The sequence below is a fragment of the Calliphora vicina genome, chromosome 5 (assembly GCF_958450345.1).
Source record: "Calliphora vicina chromosome 5, idCalVici1.1, whole genome shotgun sequence".
Taxonomy (NCBI): domain Eukaryota; kingdom Metazoa; phylum Arthropoda; class Insecta; order Diptera; family Calliphoridae; genus Calliphora; species Calliphora vicina.
In genome coordinates this window covers 74,668,898-74,685,796 of record NC_088784.1, presented here as the reverse complement: position 1 = coordinate 74,685,796, position 16,899 = coordinate 74,668,898, and the positions used below count along the sequence as shown (strand labels likewise).

Below are 16,899 nucleotides of genomic sequence, written 5' to 3'. Positions count from 1 at the left end.
TTACTTTAGAAGTTTCTTGAACTTCAGCTAGAGGTTTCTCGTTGTTTACTTTAGACGTTTCTTGAACTTCAGCTAACAGCTTGTCATTGTCGACTCTAGAAGTTTCTTGAACTTCAGCTAACAGCTGCTCATTATTGACTCGAGTATTTTCTAAGATGGTTCTAGAATTTTAGTTCACTTCTTGAAATTATATTTCCAGTTTTTTATCATAGCCGCAAACATTGTCTTATATCCATGCTGCTTTTTGTTGCACAGGTAGAAACTTTTAATTCTTCTTTTTACTCGAATTCGTAAGTTCCGATGACAATATCACGCCTCTTGAATTCATCTATCAGCCTCTTTTGTAATTCTGCTTTATTGCCTGCTGTCGGCAACTCCAACTTCTTCAAACTTCATGATTATTATTTTTCAATCCTACTTCTGACACCAATTTTTACGTTTTTACCTTTTAAAAACGGTGGTTTATTTCTGTTAAATAAACCGGATATTTTTGATTGATAATAAAAACAGTTTAGTAGTTTAAAATTGTAGCAACTCTTTATCAAATGTACAACAACTACAGTTTTAATAGTCACTATGTGTTTTTTTTAATACACACCGATCACCACGAAATTAAGTCCCGTGATTTCCTTTTACATGAAACTTACTTTTTTTTGCTCTTTAACGTGATTTTCAGAAGCGTGAAATGAAACAATCTTCATGAAAATATGCCGTGTGATTTCTTTATATAGTTGAATTTTAGTTTTAATATAGAAATTATTAAAAGAGGTTCGTTAAAGTGATTTTCGGCAGTAGGCCTTATATGGGAGCTATGGCCAATTATGGATATTCAAGAAATAATTATAGATAGGACCCTTTTGGTGCCACCAAATACAGAGCATTACCTTAGCGCCACGGATATTTGGCTTTGGTATAGATTTCCCAGTTTTTGTATGAATCCTGCTGCTCGCAAACATTTTGCAAGTTACAACAATCGCCATGGGGTAATGCCTCTAATTCTTAGTCTTCAAACTTGTTAGGCTTGCCTGGACGATCTTTGTCTTACGTGTCAAAATCAAAATGTTTTGGGAATTGTGGCGTTCAGTAAAAATGATTTATAAACCAAGATTTTATTGCATTCTAAAAATTTTAATTTTCAAAAAAAATAAATCATTAATCTTATTGTTGCAAAAAATCTTTTATGAATTTTTTTTAATTTGTATACATATCAAAATACATACTCACAGTAATTAGGTTCCTAATAACGTTTTCTGCCTTGTTTGGTAATGCCGTGTTCGGCAATGCAGTTCAGCTAATTATCCATATGTGGTTAATTTTGAATCCATTAATTTGACTAGTGAAAAAGTTATGATGATATTTACTTAGAAGCCAAGAAATGGTTTAAATATTAACTTTTTAAAACAATTCATAGGATTTGGTCTACAGATAGTCTACTTTCATATCCCAATGGTCTCATATGTAAAATATTCGATAAATAAATTATGGTGACGCGTCAGCACTACAAGCACTACAAAATCAGGGCGTTATGCCGCTCTGATTTTAGTATTTTCCAATAACAAATTTAGAATAGTTTTTTTATAAAATCATTTTTTGTAGTGCTTTTTTATTTCTATTATTTTCCAATAACAAATTTTAAAAAGTTATTTAATACTCTTGATGTTTAAAGTTTGTTATTTGAGAAAATCACTTTAAACATGATTGTTAATAAAAATTGATATTGATTGAATTTAAAAACATTTCTTAAGCTCACGCAATTACAATAACTCATAAAGCAAAACATGCCATTCCAATGCCAGTTAATTGCAGTTACATATTTCCAATTAAAACCTGATGTTGTAGACGAATACATGGCCACAACAATTTCCTTCTTTATTTGTTTATTCATTTCAATAAAATCTTGAATATTTTACGGCCGGAGAACATGGTGGTAGCAGCTGGTTATTTGCTTCCACATAACTACACTCATACATATTCATATATTAGGGTGGTCCTTGTATGGGATATGTTCGACTTTCACTGCTCCCAAGGTCTTAAATTGTTTTAGGTCATGTAATAAAAACCTTAAAATTTGTCTTACCGAGAAGACTATTCACAGTAAGGTGGATATATTTAAGACCACAGGTTTAGTATGAAGACAAGACGCAAGATCTGTAGAAAACATCGCTGCTGACCGTGTGGGTGAGCAGGAGAAGCTGAAACAGTCGCTTACAAGAATTCGGCCCTTCTTAGACCATATCCTGTCAAATTTTACATCGCGACTTGTTCTAGCACCCATACAGAATTCAACTTACACAGGAGGTGAAGGTAAACGACTACAGACAACGACGTGTGTTCGCTGAATGGACCACTTGGAAACTGACCCTAATTCTCATATAAAAATCATTTACTGCAATGAGGCCCTTTTCTAGATGAATGGGTATGTCAATAAACAGAACTGTCGTATTTGGAACGATACCAATCCACATGAGATCCAAGACCGTTCAAATGTATCCCTAAAAATGCCAGTGTTTGGTGTGGTTTTTGATGTGCAAGCGTCATAAGTCCATATTTCTTTGAGAAAGACGTTGGCAAGACCATCACCATCATCGGCGAGCTATAGAGGTCGATGATTTCCGACTTTCTTTGGCCTGAACTGGATGATATGGACACCAAAGACATGTGGTTTCAACATATTCAAAGTATTGGTTGTTTATTAGATATGACCATTTCCCATCTTACTGGCAACATATAGATTACGAGCCAAAAGAACTGCTCATGTTTGAGACCAAGAACGAATCAAACCAATTTCGGATACTCTGTTCTCAAGTGAAGTGAATCCCAGTAAGAGCGTCCTGCATCGATTGATATAGTAGTCGGACTGGGAAAGGTTTGAACTATATCAACCACTTCTTTCTAAATAATTTCTAACAGGTATTGAAACATGTGGTCGACAGTTGTCATGATGAAATATTAGGGTTTCATGTCTGGCCGCATATTCTGGATGTTTTTTAACCAATGCTCGTTTAAAAGGAATCAGCTGTTTTAGGTACAGCTTTCTTGTGAACGTCTGCTTAGATTTCAGCAGTTCTTAATATATGGGACAATTAGCGCCATAGATATTTAGCTTTGGTATCGATTCTTCTGGTAGGTCGGGCTACACATACAATGTTTTATGCTTCGAGTTATCGTAATGGATTTTCTTTTATAGCATTCAAGCATAATTTCGGACATGCAAAATCGTCTTATAATGTCTCTCCGCTTCAATTCATATGGTAGCCAATTTTCCAGCTTTTGGATGAATTCTGCTGCTAGCAAACGTTGCTGCTAGAGTAGGTCCCAATGATTTTGCAAGCTGTTTTTGAGTTTTACAACAGTCTTCAAGGAGTATTGCCTCCAAATTTTTGATAATAAAACTTTTTTGGCTGGTCTGTGCGATCTTTGTCTTCCGTGTCAAAGTCACCACTTCTGAACCTCACAAACCATATCTCGTACGTTGAAATCTATGAAACACATTCACCATATGCTTGTATGAGCAAACGGTGTGCTTCAGCGGTACCTTTTTATACCATTCACCTTCGTGAGAAGGGTATATATAAGTTTTCCATTCCGTTTGTAATTTCCACAATATAATTTTCCGACCCTATGAAGTATATATATTCTGGATCCTTGTAGATAGCGGAGTCGATTAAGCCATGTCCGTCTGTCTGTCTGTTGAAATCAATTTTCTGAAGACCCCAGATATCTTCGGGATCCAAATCTTCAATAATTCTGTCAGATATGCTTTCGAGAAGTTTCCTATTTAAAATCTGCAAAATCCCTCCATAAATAACGGAAATATGAGCAAAAACCGGGACAACCTCGACTTAAAACCTATTTTTGATCTATATCTGGATTACTAAGTCATTAATATAGACAATATGGATATCTACCGATAGATATTTCAAAGTCCATTGCAGCGATGTAGATAAGGCTATATAGTAAGTTGGACCTACAATGGGTCAAAATCGGGGAAAATATTTTTTAACCCGAATTTTTTTTTCATCAAAAATTTTATTTTGCCATACATTTTTTTCCAAAAAAAAAGAAATTTTAAAAAACTTTTAAAAAAAAAAATAAAAACAATTTCGAAAAAAAAAAAAATTATTTACCTTTGGTGAAGGGTTGGTTGGTTTTCGGTTTATAATTCTCATTTAGTTTTTATTAAAATCGAAAAAAGTTTTTTTTAAATTTTTGAAATTTTATTCAATAAAAAATTTTAAAATGTATTTTTGACCTTTGGAGTATCGGAAAAGTGCCATATTAGAGCCACCTTAATATACATATTATATATGTCAAATGTACTTCCATGTAAGTTAGTGTATGGCACAATTCTCTCGTTGTTTTTTTACTATTTTGTTTTATGGTCCAATCAACAAAATGGTAAAAATATAAATAAATCAATAAAATTCAATTTACATTGAAATGTCCATACATACGAGTACACAACTATATACAGATTGTATACTCCACTCAGTCTGTAGTTACAAGCAGCAACAAATAACTAAATCCTATAAATTCAACAACAACACAACCCAAATAACAACTTTGAACTTTGTTTGGAATACCAACCAGTTGGAAATTTCGTAGAAATAACTTAAATGACATGTCTATTGAGTTGTTCCTTCTGCAAGCAAAATCTTGTAAATGTCAGCATGTTAAAACAAGATAATCTATGATATTTTCTTAGTTTATCATTTAATCTTTTCAAACTTAATGATTTAAAAACAATCTCAATCAAAATTTAAAAAAGTCGGTTAAAGGTCAGCTGAGGTCTTAAAGACCATCTGAAATGTTTTTGTGAATCAGTTGATGAACAGGAACACCGCCAGAATACGGCCCAATTGTTCAACTAACTGAGAAATGTTACAATTTCATGACTTGCTTCCAACACAATATTTCCACCAGGGAGTTCATTTATTTGTATAAAGTGGTCAAAACCAGTGAAAGCCAAGTACAAACAAATGGAATATACGATACTGTATTTAAAATGTATTAAAACTGCATTTCGTACCAATGATTGTACAAATATTGTGGCACTTCTTATCACAGTAACAAAAATCTACATGAAATATGTAAAAAAATCACTTGATTTTATTTCGAAAGAATGGACCAATTAAAATGAGGCAATAGAAACTTTAAGTATTAAATATAACAAAATATTTATACAGAAATATGACTGTCAAACAGTCATACTGCTCTCACTTTTGACATTTATGAAAAGTATACCCTGCAAATCATCTTGAATAGATTAAGGCTTGAAAAACGCTACCAAATTATCCAAATTTACTTTGAAAATCCGTCATCGATTCGCTTATAGATAACTGTTTTATCGCAATATTATGTTAATAAATGAAGCTAAAATTTTGAAACAAATTTTAGTTTTAGAATCTTAATAAATATGTAATATAATACAAAACTCAGTGGCATTTTCTACGTATTTGAAATTTATCAATGTAAATAACAAGTATAAAAAACTTGTCAAAAGATCAAAGGAAATCCCGCAATTCCTAAAAATTGGAACGAAAATCCCACAAATGGTATTTTTAACGATTTTATCCATGGGGTCCATATTTCCTTCTGGGCTGGGAAAATACTTTGGGGATAAATAGGGAACACACCAAGGTTTCTAAGGCTGCTTTCGATTTTCTGATCCCAGCATTGGGATTTTAGAACACGTGGCCCAAAGTTGAAATTTTTTAAAAAAAAATAGGTTACATTCCAAAGGGCGTAGGGGCGGCATATTCAAAAAATAGGACATGTTTTTTATACCATAATATTATCCGTAAAGATACCTTACAGAAAAATATAAAATTGTTATATATTCTTAAAGTTTATTTTTAATAAAACAAAGAATTAAGTCACCTTTTCGCCCAAAAAACAGCAAAATTTATCTATTTTTTGAATTTTTAAATTGAAAATCGTTAATTTTTGGATCCATAATTGATATTGAAACCTTTTGTGTATTATTAGTAATTTAGTTGCCTAACTAATAAAAAACGAATTCATTTGGTCCAAAAGTCCGCCCTATATTTTTAAAAAAGCGTACCAATGTATGGCAAAATTTAAAAATTTCAAATTTGAAATACCTATAACTCGGAAATTATAAGAGATAAATTGCAAACGCAAGCATGTTTTTTCAATATCTAGCAGAGGACTTTCCTAAAATATAAAAGTCTTTGAAATTGCATGTGTTTAGAAATTTTACATGTCGAAGGTACCCTACTTTTTACCCCCATAGCGCCACCACTGGATCATTTCCCGTTTGGAGCAGCCGTTTAGAAATGCCAGATTTATTTCCAAAAAAATTTTGATTATGCATTGTATCTTCTTCATCTACATTGTCGGGATCGTACAACTTTTACGACCATCAACAAATTTCAACCACCAGTATATCGCATGTTCACTTGATGTAAGCGCTCGCCAAGTTCATACGACTCTGCGGATAGCTGCCGGCTGAAGTAATCGAGATAGTGATGCAAGAAGTGAATTTGGTATATTGAAGCAAGAGAGGTATATTCGGCTCGCCGAATCTTATATACCCTTCACCAAATTAAAATAAAATTGTTTAAAAATTTAATTTTATTTTTTTTTAAAAATTTTTTTTCCAAATTTTTTTTTAATTTTTTTAAAAAAAGTTTTTTCCAAATTTCTTTTTTTTTAAAGAAGTAATGACAAAACAATTTTCTGATGAAAAAAAAATTCGGGTTAAAAAATATTTTTCCCGATTTTGACCCATTGTAGGTCCAAGTTAATATAGTCTTATATCGTCACCTAAAATGCAAAACAACGTATCATCAAAAAATTCGATATTGATTTTATTATTGATTACGATTCACTACATCATATTACATATGTGTACAAAATTTTAAACTTTTACTATCAAAAATAACCAAGTTATAACCAAAATTGAAACTAAAGTATCAAGTATATGATATTCTTGAACAAAATAACTTATACGCTTTGAGTAATTAATTAATAATTCGTTTTTACCTTATTTTAGGTAGTATCCCAATTTTTTTTAATAAATTTGTTGCAATTGAATATTTTTTGCAGTCTTAATGAAAATTTAATGAAGAAACTTTTTTGGTTTAAAAAAGTAGTCGTTAGTAATTTAAAATAAAAAAAAAACATAAAATTAAAAAAGTATATATAAACTGCTTTTATTTAAAATAAAAAAAAATATTTTTATTTAAGTTTTTATTTTTTCATAAAAATTTATATTGTGATACGTTTTTTTGTTTCAGAAAATAACAATTCAAACAAGTAAGAGTGCTATATTCGGCTATGCCGAATCTTATATACCCTTCACCTTTGTTGTGGATGCATTATTATTTTTTATAATTAGTATATATGTATGTACATTGCCCACTTTCAGCGTACAGCATCCTAAATTTATCAAGAACACAAAAAACAACAACAACGCCAAACGAAACAAAACACCAAAAGAAAAAACAAAATACGCAAGGCAATGAAACCAACACACATCCAAACATACGTTTAATTGTATAAAAAACAACAACAACGCCAAAAGAAACAAAATACGCAAAGCATGCACATTCAAACATACGATTTGTTGATTTTTTGTCAAAAAAACCAACACACAACCAAACAAAAGTTTAGTTGTATAAAAAACAACAACAACGCCAAAAGAAACAAAACACAAAAAAAAACAAAATACGCAAAGCATGCACATCCAAAAACATACGTTCTGTTGCTTTTTTGTCAAAAAAACCAACACACAACCAAACAAACGTTTAGTTGTATAAAAAACAACAACAACGCCAAAAGAAACAAAACACAAAAAAAAAACAAAATACACAAAGCTTGCACACCCAAGCATACGTTTTGTTGTTTTTTTGTCAAAGCATGCAATACATTGTGTTTTTTGATGAAATTTTCAGAGGTTGTCTCGGATTTTTGCTCATATCTCCGTTATTTATGGACGGATTTTGCTGATTTTAAATAGCAAAATTCTCGAAAGTATGTCTGACAGAATTGTTGAAGATTTGGATCCCGGAGATATCTGGGGCCTTCAGAAAATTGATTTCAACAGACAGACAGACAGACAGACAGACGGACAGACAGACAGACAGACAGACAGACAGACAGACAGACAGACAGACAGACAGACAGACAGACAGACAGACAGACAGACAGACAGACAGACAGACAGACAGACAGACAGACAGACAGACAGACAGACAGACAGACAGACAGACAGACAGACAGACAGACAGACAGACAGACAGACAGACAGACAGACAGACAGACAGACAGACAGACAGACAGACAGACAGACAGACAGACAGACAGACAGACAGACAGACAGACAGACAGACAGACAGACAGACAGACAGACAGACAGACAGACAGACAGACAGACAGACAGACAGACAGACAGACAGACAGACAGACAGACAGACAGACAGACAGACAGACAGACAGACAGACAGACAGACAGACAGACAGACAGACAGACAGACAGACAGACAGACAGACAGACAGACAGACAGACAGACAGACAGACAGACAGACAGACAGACAGACAGACAGACAGACAGACAGACAGACAGACAGACAGACAGACAGACAGACAGACAGACAGACAGACAGACAGACAGACAGACAGACAGACAGACAGACAGACAGACAGACAGACAGACAGACAGACAGACAGACAGACAGACAGACAGACAGACAGACAGACAGACAGACAGACAGACAGACAGACAGACAGACAGACAGACAGACAGACAGACAGACAGACAGACAGACAGACAGACAGACAGACAGACAGACAGACAGACAGACAGACAGACAGACAGACAGACAGACAGACAGACAGACAGACAGACAGACAGACAGACAGACAGACAGACAGACAGACAGACAGACAGACAGACAGACAGACAGACAGACAGACAGACAGACAGACAGACAGACAGACAGACAGACAGACAGACAGACAGACAGACAGACAGACAGACAGACAGACAGACAGACAGACAGACAGACAGACAGACAGACAGACAGACAGACAGACAGACAGACAGACAGACAGACAGACAGACAGACAGACAGACAGACAGACAGACAGACAGACAGACAGACAGACAGACAGACAGACAGACAGACAGACAGACAGACAGACAGACAGACAGACAGACAGACAGACGGACATGGCTTAATCGACTCCGCTATCTATAAGGATCCAGAATATATACACTTTATAGGGTCGGAAATGAAAAATGTAGAAATTACAAACGGAATGACAAACTTATATATACCCTTCTCACGAAGCTGAAGGGTATAAAAAACGTAAGCCACATATCTTAAAGTGTGCTTTGAAAAAGTTATTTTTTTTTATAAAGTATATTTCTAGAGTCATTGTAATTCAAATTTGAAAATTTTGTTTCAATATCTCAAGTAGTTTTCATTTTATATCGTTTTTTGCTTCTCCTATAAACTTATGAAAAGTGATGTTACGTTATTTTGCATTTTAGGTGACGATATACAATATCATTGCAATGGACTTTGAAATATCTATTATTAGATGTCCATATTGTCTATATTAATGATATAAATCTCAGATTTTAAATAGCAATCGATCCGGAAGAATTCCAGATATATTGATGTATGAATCATGTATGTAAGTTATTAGGTGGCTACGGAAAGTTGATTTCAACATACATAAGTACTTATATCGTTTCCTTAATAAAACAATAGTGTATAAACATTTAATGCATAATACGAATCTACATAACTGATTCTATATGTGGTCAAAATTTGGTGAAATTCTACTTCCAAAAAGTGGGTCAAAATATATATACCCTTGCCACTCATGGCGAAGGGTATAAAAATCATGAAAAACAAATTTTCCAGGGTCCCACTCAAGGAAACCAAAAATACCGCTTTCGTTTATTGACTATGTCGTAGCCGGCATTGAGCTCAACAACTTTGCTGAACATCACTTTGCAAAAAAAAATACAATTTCCCCTATAGAATACTTACTAACTTCAAGTCGATATATCTCGATTGCTAGACCCGACCTAAAATCCCCGCCGATTTGGGCTGTCGCACAGTATTATCATAAGACATTTATAAATTTTCAAAACATTTTCTAAGGGGGTCCTTGTATGAGGACTAGAGACAAATATTACCCGATTTTCGCTATAACTTTACAGCATAATTTCAGAGTACTTTGAAATAATTTGTGCAAAATTTTATCAGGATTACCGCATAATCAACATATTTATGACTGCTCCAATAGTATTCCGAGGGTTCATTTATATGGGGGCTAGGTGAAATCATAGGCTGATATTGCATATTTTCAATAAGAAACTAACTTTTTTGAAAAATTTCAGCCAGCTAGCCCCTTTCCTTTCAACCTATAGTGTTTTCAACAGACGGGCATTGCAAAATCGTCTTAGAATTTCATAACGACCCAGAATATACACTCTGGATCAGATGATTAGAACCACTGGAATTTCTCTTTTTAGTAGGCCATATCTTTTTAAATATTTTGTCGACAACTAAAATTTCACTATCATCGGAAATGACACTTTCATAAGATTACAAGAATAACAAAAACACCATTAAAGTTTAAGGCAACAGTAGTTTAAAAGTCCTTTTCCAAAAAAATACAAAATAAACTTAAATTTTTTCCGTTCATTTGATTAGAACCATTAAATTAATTTTAATTAAAAAATGCACTATTTTATAATTTATTAATAAGAATCATTAATATTAAGTTTATTGATAATATCTTAGACATTTTAATAGTGGGTGCTACATCAATTGTTTAAAATAAGTTCAAATAAACGGTTTTTTATTGAATCATAGAGTGACTTCAAAAAATTTGATTCCTTTATAGCTTGAATTAATGAGTTCTTATCGTCGAATTGTCTTCCTCCTCCATAAACTTTGCGTGAAAACCAACCCCACACATTTTCAATTATGTTTAGGTCGGTAGAACATGGTGGACAATTAAGAAAATTAACATTTTGGTTTGAAATAAATTCTTTTACAACTCTGGCATTATGAATAGGTGCATTATTTTGTTGGAATCGGTCCAAAAATACCTTTTAATTTAGGGAAACAGGGTCTTGTAGGTTTCTCCAGTCATTTCTCTACTTTGATATTCTAAATCAATTGTGCCGTAATACGTTATAGCACCCCCGATATCTCCTCCATTCTCGTATCGTGAAAATAATAATTTCAGCCATATGGCTCATTCATATTAAATTTGTTTTACAATCGGTATGACAAAGTCAATATACCCACATCTTTTTTGATGGTGGGTATAAGAATGATTTGCTCATTTGACCAAATATACTTTCTTACTTGTTTAATTGTTGTATAGTGGGTAAATTTAAAACAATAACAAACGGAAATAGATATGTTATTTTATAACATATTTGTTCGCTTGACAAAAGAAAAGGTATATCTGAGTTTATGTTTTAAATATGGATCGTATAGACAAACGGTCGAGTTCTAAGGTCCATAAGATGTAGCCTTCAGAAAGTAGATATGTAGCCTTCAGAAAGTAGATATCAACCGACAATCTGATAGACATACAAATATTGTAAAATACATATCCCTTGACCATAACCCCCTGTCTATACCTGATAAATTTGTATCATGATAAACTTCAAAAAGGTTGTCTAAATAAAAAATTATCAGCTATAATCTCTATTTATTAGTACTATTGCTTCGTTATGATACAATTGTTAGTGTTTTTGCTTAGACAACTTTGTCTTGACAACAAATGTCACTTAATGTTATGATGAATATTTGTCAAGTATAGACAGGGGGTAAGGCAGCTATATAAAAAATTACCTTGACATATGTACCTTTGAAAGCATTTGTTTTCAAACTTATAATTTACAGTTATACTTACAAATAATTTTAATTAATACAAATAAATAGTAAAATATTTTATAACAAAGTCCAAGTTTATCTCTTGTGATTATATTATTTTTACAAAGTATGGTACAGCTACGATTACAAAAAGCTGCAATAACAAAGAAACTATTTACAACAAATGTTATTTAAGGGTCAAGGTTAAAGATAAAGAAAACTTACATCTGTTGTCACAGCAAGACTGACAGACGCACAATCCCAACAATGACTGAAATACACATGTATTTAAATTAGGGTGGACCGATTTGTGTGGAGGAAAAATAAGATGTAGAAGTTTTCAAAATGTTTGTGCTGGCGTCAGTATTTCTAAAGCTGTATTAAAGGATAAAAACTTCATTTCTTATGGAGGTGGGTCCGCTACTTGTTGAATTCCCCGTCTTTTATCCTTTGGGGCCAACCTAATAAATACACATGGTTTTCTTTACATCATAACAATAATTATACATTCATACAGTGTGTATGTGTTATTACAAAAAGAATACAATCGTTTATTTTGTCCTGCCAGATGCTGCTCTTAAGACAAGATTTAACACAATAAATTTAACATCTTTAAAGAAAGAATACACTACTGCTACCCCATGTTCGCTTCCTATATATAACACTATTTTCAATGAGATTAACCTAGAATAACATCAGTTCAGTAAAAATAGGTAAGAGTGTAATATTCGGTTGTGCCTAATCTTGTATAACCATAACTAATATAATACGACTTTCGATTTGGTTAGATTTACATATTTGGGGTATTCACATGGTCTACTATTTGGTCATATTGTCTTAATGTCCTAATATATTATGATAGTTTAATCAAATTTTTGTTGTGTTTCAAACCAAAAAATGTTTATTGTTTTGTCATAAATTAATACTATTTTTTAATTAAATCACAACAACAACTATTATAATATATTAGGACATTATGAAAATATGACTAATAGTAGATCGTGTGAATACCCCAATTCAATTACTAGAAAATACTACTAGAATAAATCCAATATCGAATACTCTGTTTCAAAGTGAACCGTATCCCAGAGAGAGCGTTCTGCTTCGATCGAAACAAATAGTAGTCGGAAGGGACAATTTCTAGACTATGAATCGGGTGAGATAAAACTTCCCAACCACTTCATTACAAATAGTTTTTAACAGTTATTGCATAATGTGGTCGATCGTTGTTATGATGAAATATTACGGTTTCATGTCTGGCCGCATATTCTGCGTATTTTTGCTCGCTTCAAACAAATTGTTGAATCGGCTGGTTGGCCAACTTTCACGTACGAACTCTTACGTTTCGTATTATCGTATTGGATCCATTTTTCATCGCAAGTAATGACGCGGTGCAAAATAATTTCATTTTATAGCGTTCAAACATTATTTCGGTTATGCAAAATCGTCGTTCAAGATTTCTCGACTTCAATTCATATGATACCAAAATTTACCTGCTTTGGGATGAATCCTGCTGACTGCAAAGGTTTTGAAATTGTTGCTTGAGTAGCTCCCAATGATTTAGTAACCTCTTGTTGAGTTCGACTATAATGCCTCCAATTCTTGGTCTTTAAAGTTTTTCATATATTTTAATCCAAAATATTTAACTGATTCACACTATTTTTGGAAACAAACGTTAGGTATTACCAATAAGTATTTCTGCAAAATTTCGATTTTCTAGGAAGCATAAATTGAACGACATGGAGACCTACGATGGAAGCTGAAATTGATTTACATAAAGACCTACGATTGAAGCTAAAATTTAACTACATACAGACCTATGATTGAAGATGAAATTGATTTACATAAAGACATACGATTGAAGCTAAATTTTAACTACATAAAGACCTACGATTGAAGCTAAAATTGAACTACATAAAGACCTATGATTGAAGCTGAAATTGATTTACATAAAGACCTACGATTGAAGCTAAACTTGAACTGCTTAAAGACCTATGATTGAAACTAAAATTGAACTATATAAAGGCCTACGATCGAAGCTAAAATTGAACTACATAAAGACCTATGATTGGAGTAAAAATTTAACTACATAAAGACCTATGATCGAAGCTAAAATTGAACTACATAAATAGCTATGATTGAAGCTAAAATTGAACCACATAAAGACCTATGATCGAAGCTAAAATTGAACAACATAAAGACCTATGATTGAAGCTAAAATTGAACTACATAAAGACCTATGATCAAAGCTAAAATTGAACCACATAAAGACCTATGATTGAAGCTAAAATTGAACTACATAAAGACCTATGATCGAAGCTAAATTTTTTTTTTTTTTTTTTTTTCATCATTTATTTATTGTATCTTCATTATTTAATGAACTAACAATAAGTGGTTCAAATCTTATATCTAATATTATTATTTAATTAGTCCAGCCAGTGCCGGACGAAAAAATTTTGTGTTCATGATTGTTTTGGTTAAATTGGCATTCTTCCTTCTAGATTAGGTCTGCTGTGTCCCTCCTTCTTAATCGAGTGTGGCCACGGTTATCTAATATGTTGCGGGCCAGCGGGTTTGGGTGAACTTCAAGTTTTTTTTAAATATTTTTGTACGTTTTTCGAGATTTCAGTTTTTACAATGGGCACGTTTAGGTCTTTGTGTATATTCGCGTTTTTGATATACCAGGGGGCAACTGTGATCATTCTTAGAAACTTGTTTTGGCGTCTTTGGATCTTTTCTACATTTGACGCTGAGGCCGTGCCCCATAACTGTATGCCATAACACCATATCGGTTATATGATCATGTTATAAAGTAGAAGTTTACAATCTAAACTAAGCGTGGAGTTTCTGCCAATAAGCCAATTAATTTGAATTGATTTCAATTTCATTTGAGTCAACTTTGCATCTATATGACTTTTCCATGTAAGGCGACGATCGAGATGTATTCCGAGGTATTTCACTTCCGATTGTTGAATTATTGTTTGGTTATTGATATGAATAGGGGGGCATGATTCTCTACGCAATGTAAATGTAATGTGTGTACATTTTTGCTCGTTGACTTTAATTTTCCATTGTTTTAACCATTTTTCTAATTCAAATATGTGGTTTTGTAAGTGACGAGACGCTTCTTGAGGGTTTTCATGAATGCTTAGAATAGCAGTATCATCAGCAAATGTTGATGTATGAGTGCGATTGTTAGTTGGCATATCAGACGAATACATCAAAGATAAAAAAGGTCCCAGGATACTGCCTTGGGGGACTCCAGCTTCAATGGGTTGTGCAGTACTTAAAAAGTTTCCCTCTTTAACCTTAAATGTTCGACCAGTTAAATAGCTTTCCAACAGCTTATGTGTGTTTGCCGGTAAATTTTGACTCAATTTGTATATTAATCCAGCATGCCATACCTTATCAAACGCTTGAGAGATGTCGATGAAGAGTGCAGAACAGTATTTCTTTTCTTCAAACGCTTTTCTCACCATATTTACAAGTCTATGGGTTTGTTCGATAGTACTGTGTTTTCTTCTAAATCCAAATTGATGATTCGGAATACAATTGTTTTCAGTTAACATCGGGTACAACTTGTTCATAAGTATCTTCTCAAATAGCTTTGATATATTAGACAATAGGCTGATGGGTCTGTATGATTCTACTTTTGTGTGATCTTTTCCCGGCTTGGGTATCATGGTAACCAGTGAAACCTTCCATTCTGGAGGATAATATTCAAGTCGTAATATAGCATTAAAAATAAAAAGAATTATTTTTATTGCTATCCGGGGTAGCTCCATAAGCATCTTGTTGCTGATCTTATCCATACCAGGCGCTTTCTTGGGATTTAAATCAGCAATAGCATTTTCGATCTCTCGAATCTCAAAACGTAGGGGTACGGCTGCTGCAAAATAGGGTGCAACAGGTGGCAACTCAAAGCTAAAATTGAATTACATAAAGACCTATGATTGAAGCTAAAATTGAACCACATAAAGACATATGATCGAAGCTAAAATTGAACTACATAAAGACCTATGATTGAAGCTAAAATTGAACCACATAAAGACCTATGATCGAAGCTAAAATTGAACTACATAAAGACCTATGATTGAAGCCAAAATTGAACTACATAAAGACCTATGATCGAAGCTAAAGTTGATCTACATAAAGACCTATGATTGGAGCTAAAATTGAACCACATAAAGACCTATGATCGAAGCTAAAATAGAACTACATAAAGACCTATGATTGGAGATAAAATTGAACCACATAAAGACCTATGATCGAAGCTAAAGTTGATCTACATAAAGACCTACGATCGAAGCTAAACTTGAACTGCATAAAGCCCTATGATTGAAGCTATAATTGAACTACATAAAGACCTACGATCGAAGCTAAAGTTGATCTACATAAAGACCTATGACTGAAGCTAAAATTGAACTACATAAAGACCTACGATTGAAGCTAAAGTTGATCTACATAAAGACCTACGATTGAAGCTAAAATTGAACCACATAAAGACCTATGATCGAAGCTAAAATTGAACTACATAAAGACCTATTTTTGAAGAAAAAATTTACCTACATAAAGACCTACGATTGAAGCTAAAATTTATCTACATAAAGACCTTAAATTGAAGCTAAAATTCAACTACATAAAGACCTACGATTGAAGCTAAAATTGAACTACATAAAGATTTGCGATTGATGCTAAAATTGAACTACATAAAGACCTACATAGTATTTATCAAGAACTGCCTTGGTTTGAGTGATAATTTTCCGCAAAAAATAATTCTCAATGAGCAGACGAAATTCTCTTTTTTCCATTTTCTCCTCATGTCACGCGGTTGTCTGCTATTAATGGCTGCCAAACACAGCTTGTTTAAATTTTGACAGGAGTCAACTGAGAAATGCCTGTTGACATTAGCAGAATTGCACTTTCAGTTAAGAGCCGAGAAATTCAAAAAGTCGTGAACATATTGACCTAATCTCGTATTTATAGGTCGAAAGTATTCTTTATATGGGATCTATGACCAAT

The 16,899-nt window shown here is 33.1% G+C and overlaps 1 protein-coding gene across 2 annotated transcripts in view; it reads left to right on the top strand.

The window, feature by feature from the left end:
- LOC135960413 (protein qui-1) overlaps positions 1-16,899 on the top strand; it is a 342,666-nt gene that overhangs the window by 184,413 nt on the left and 141,354 nt on the right. The gene's annotated exons all lie outside the window — the stretch shown is intronic.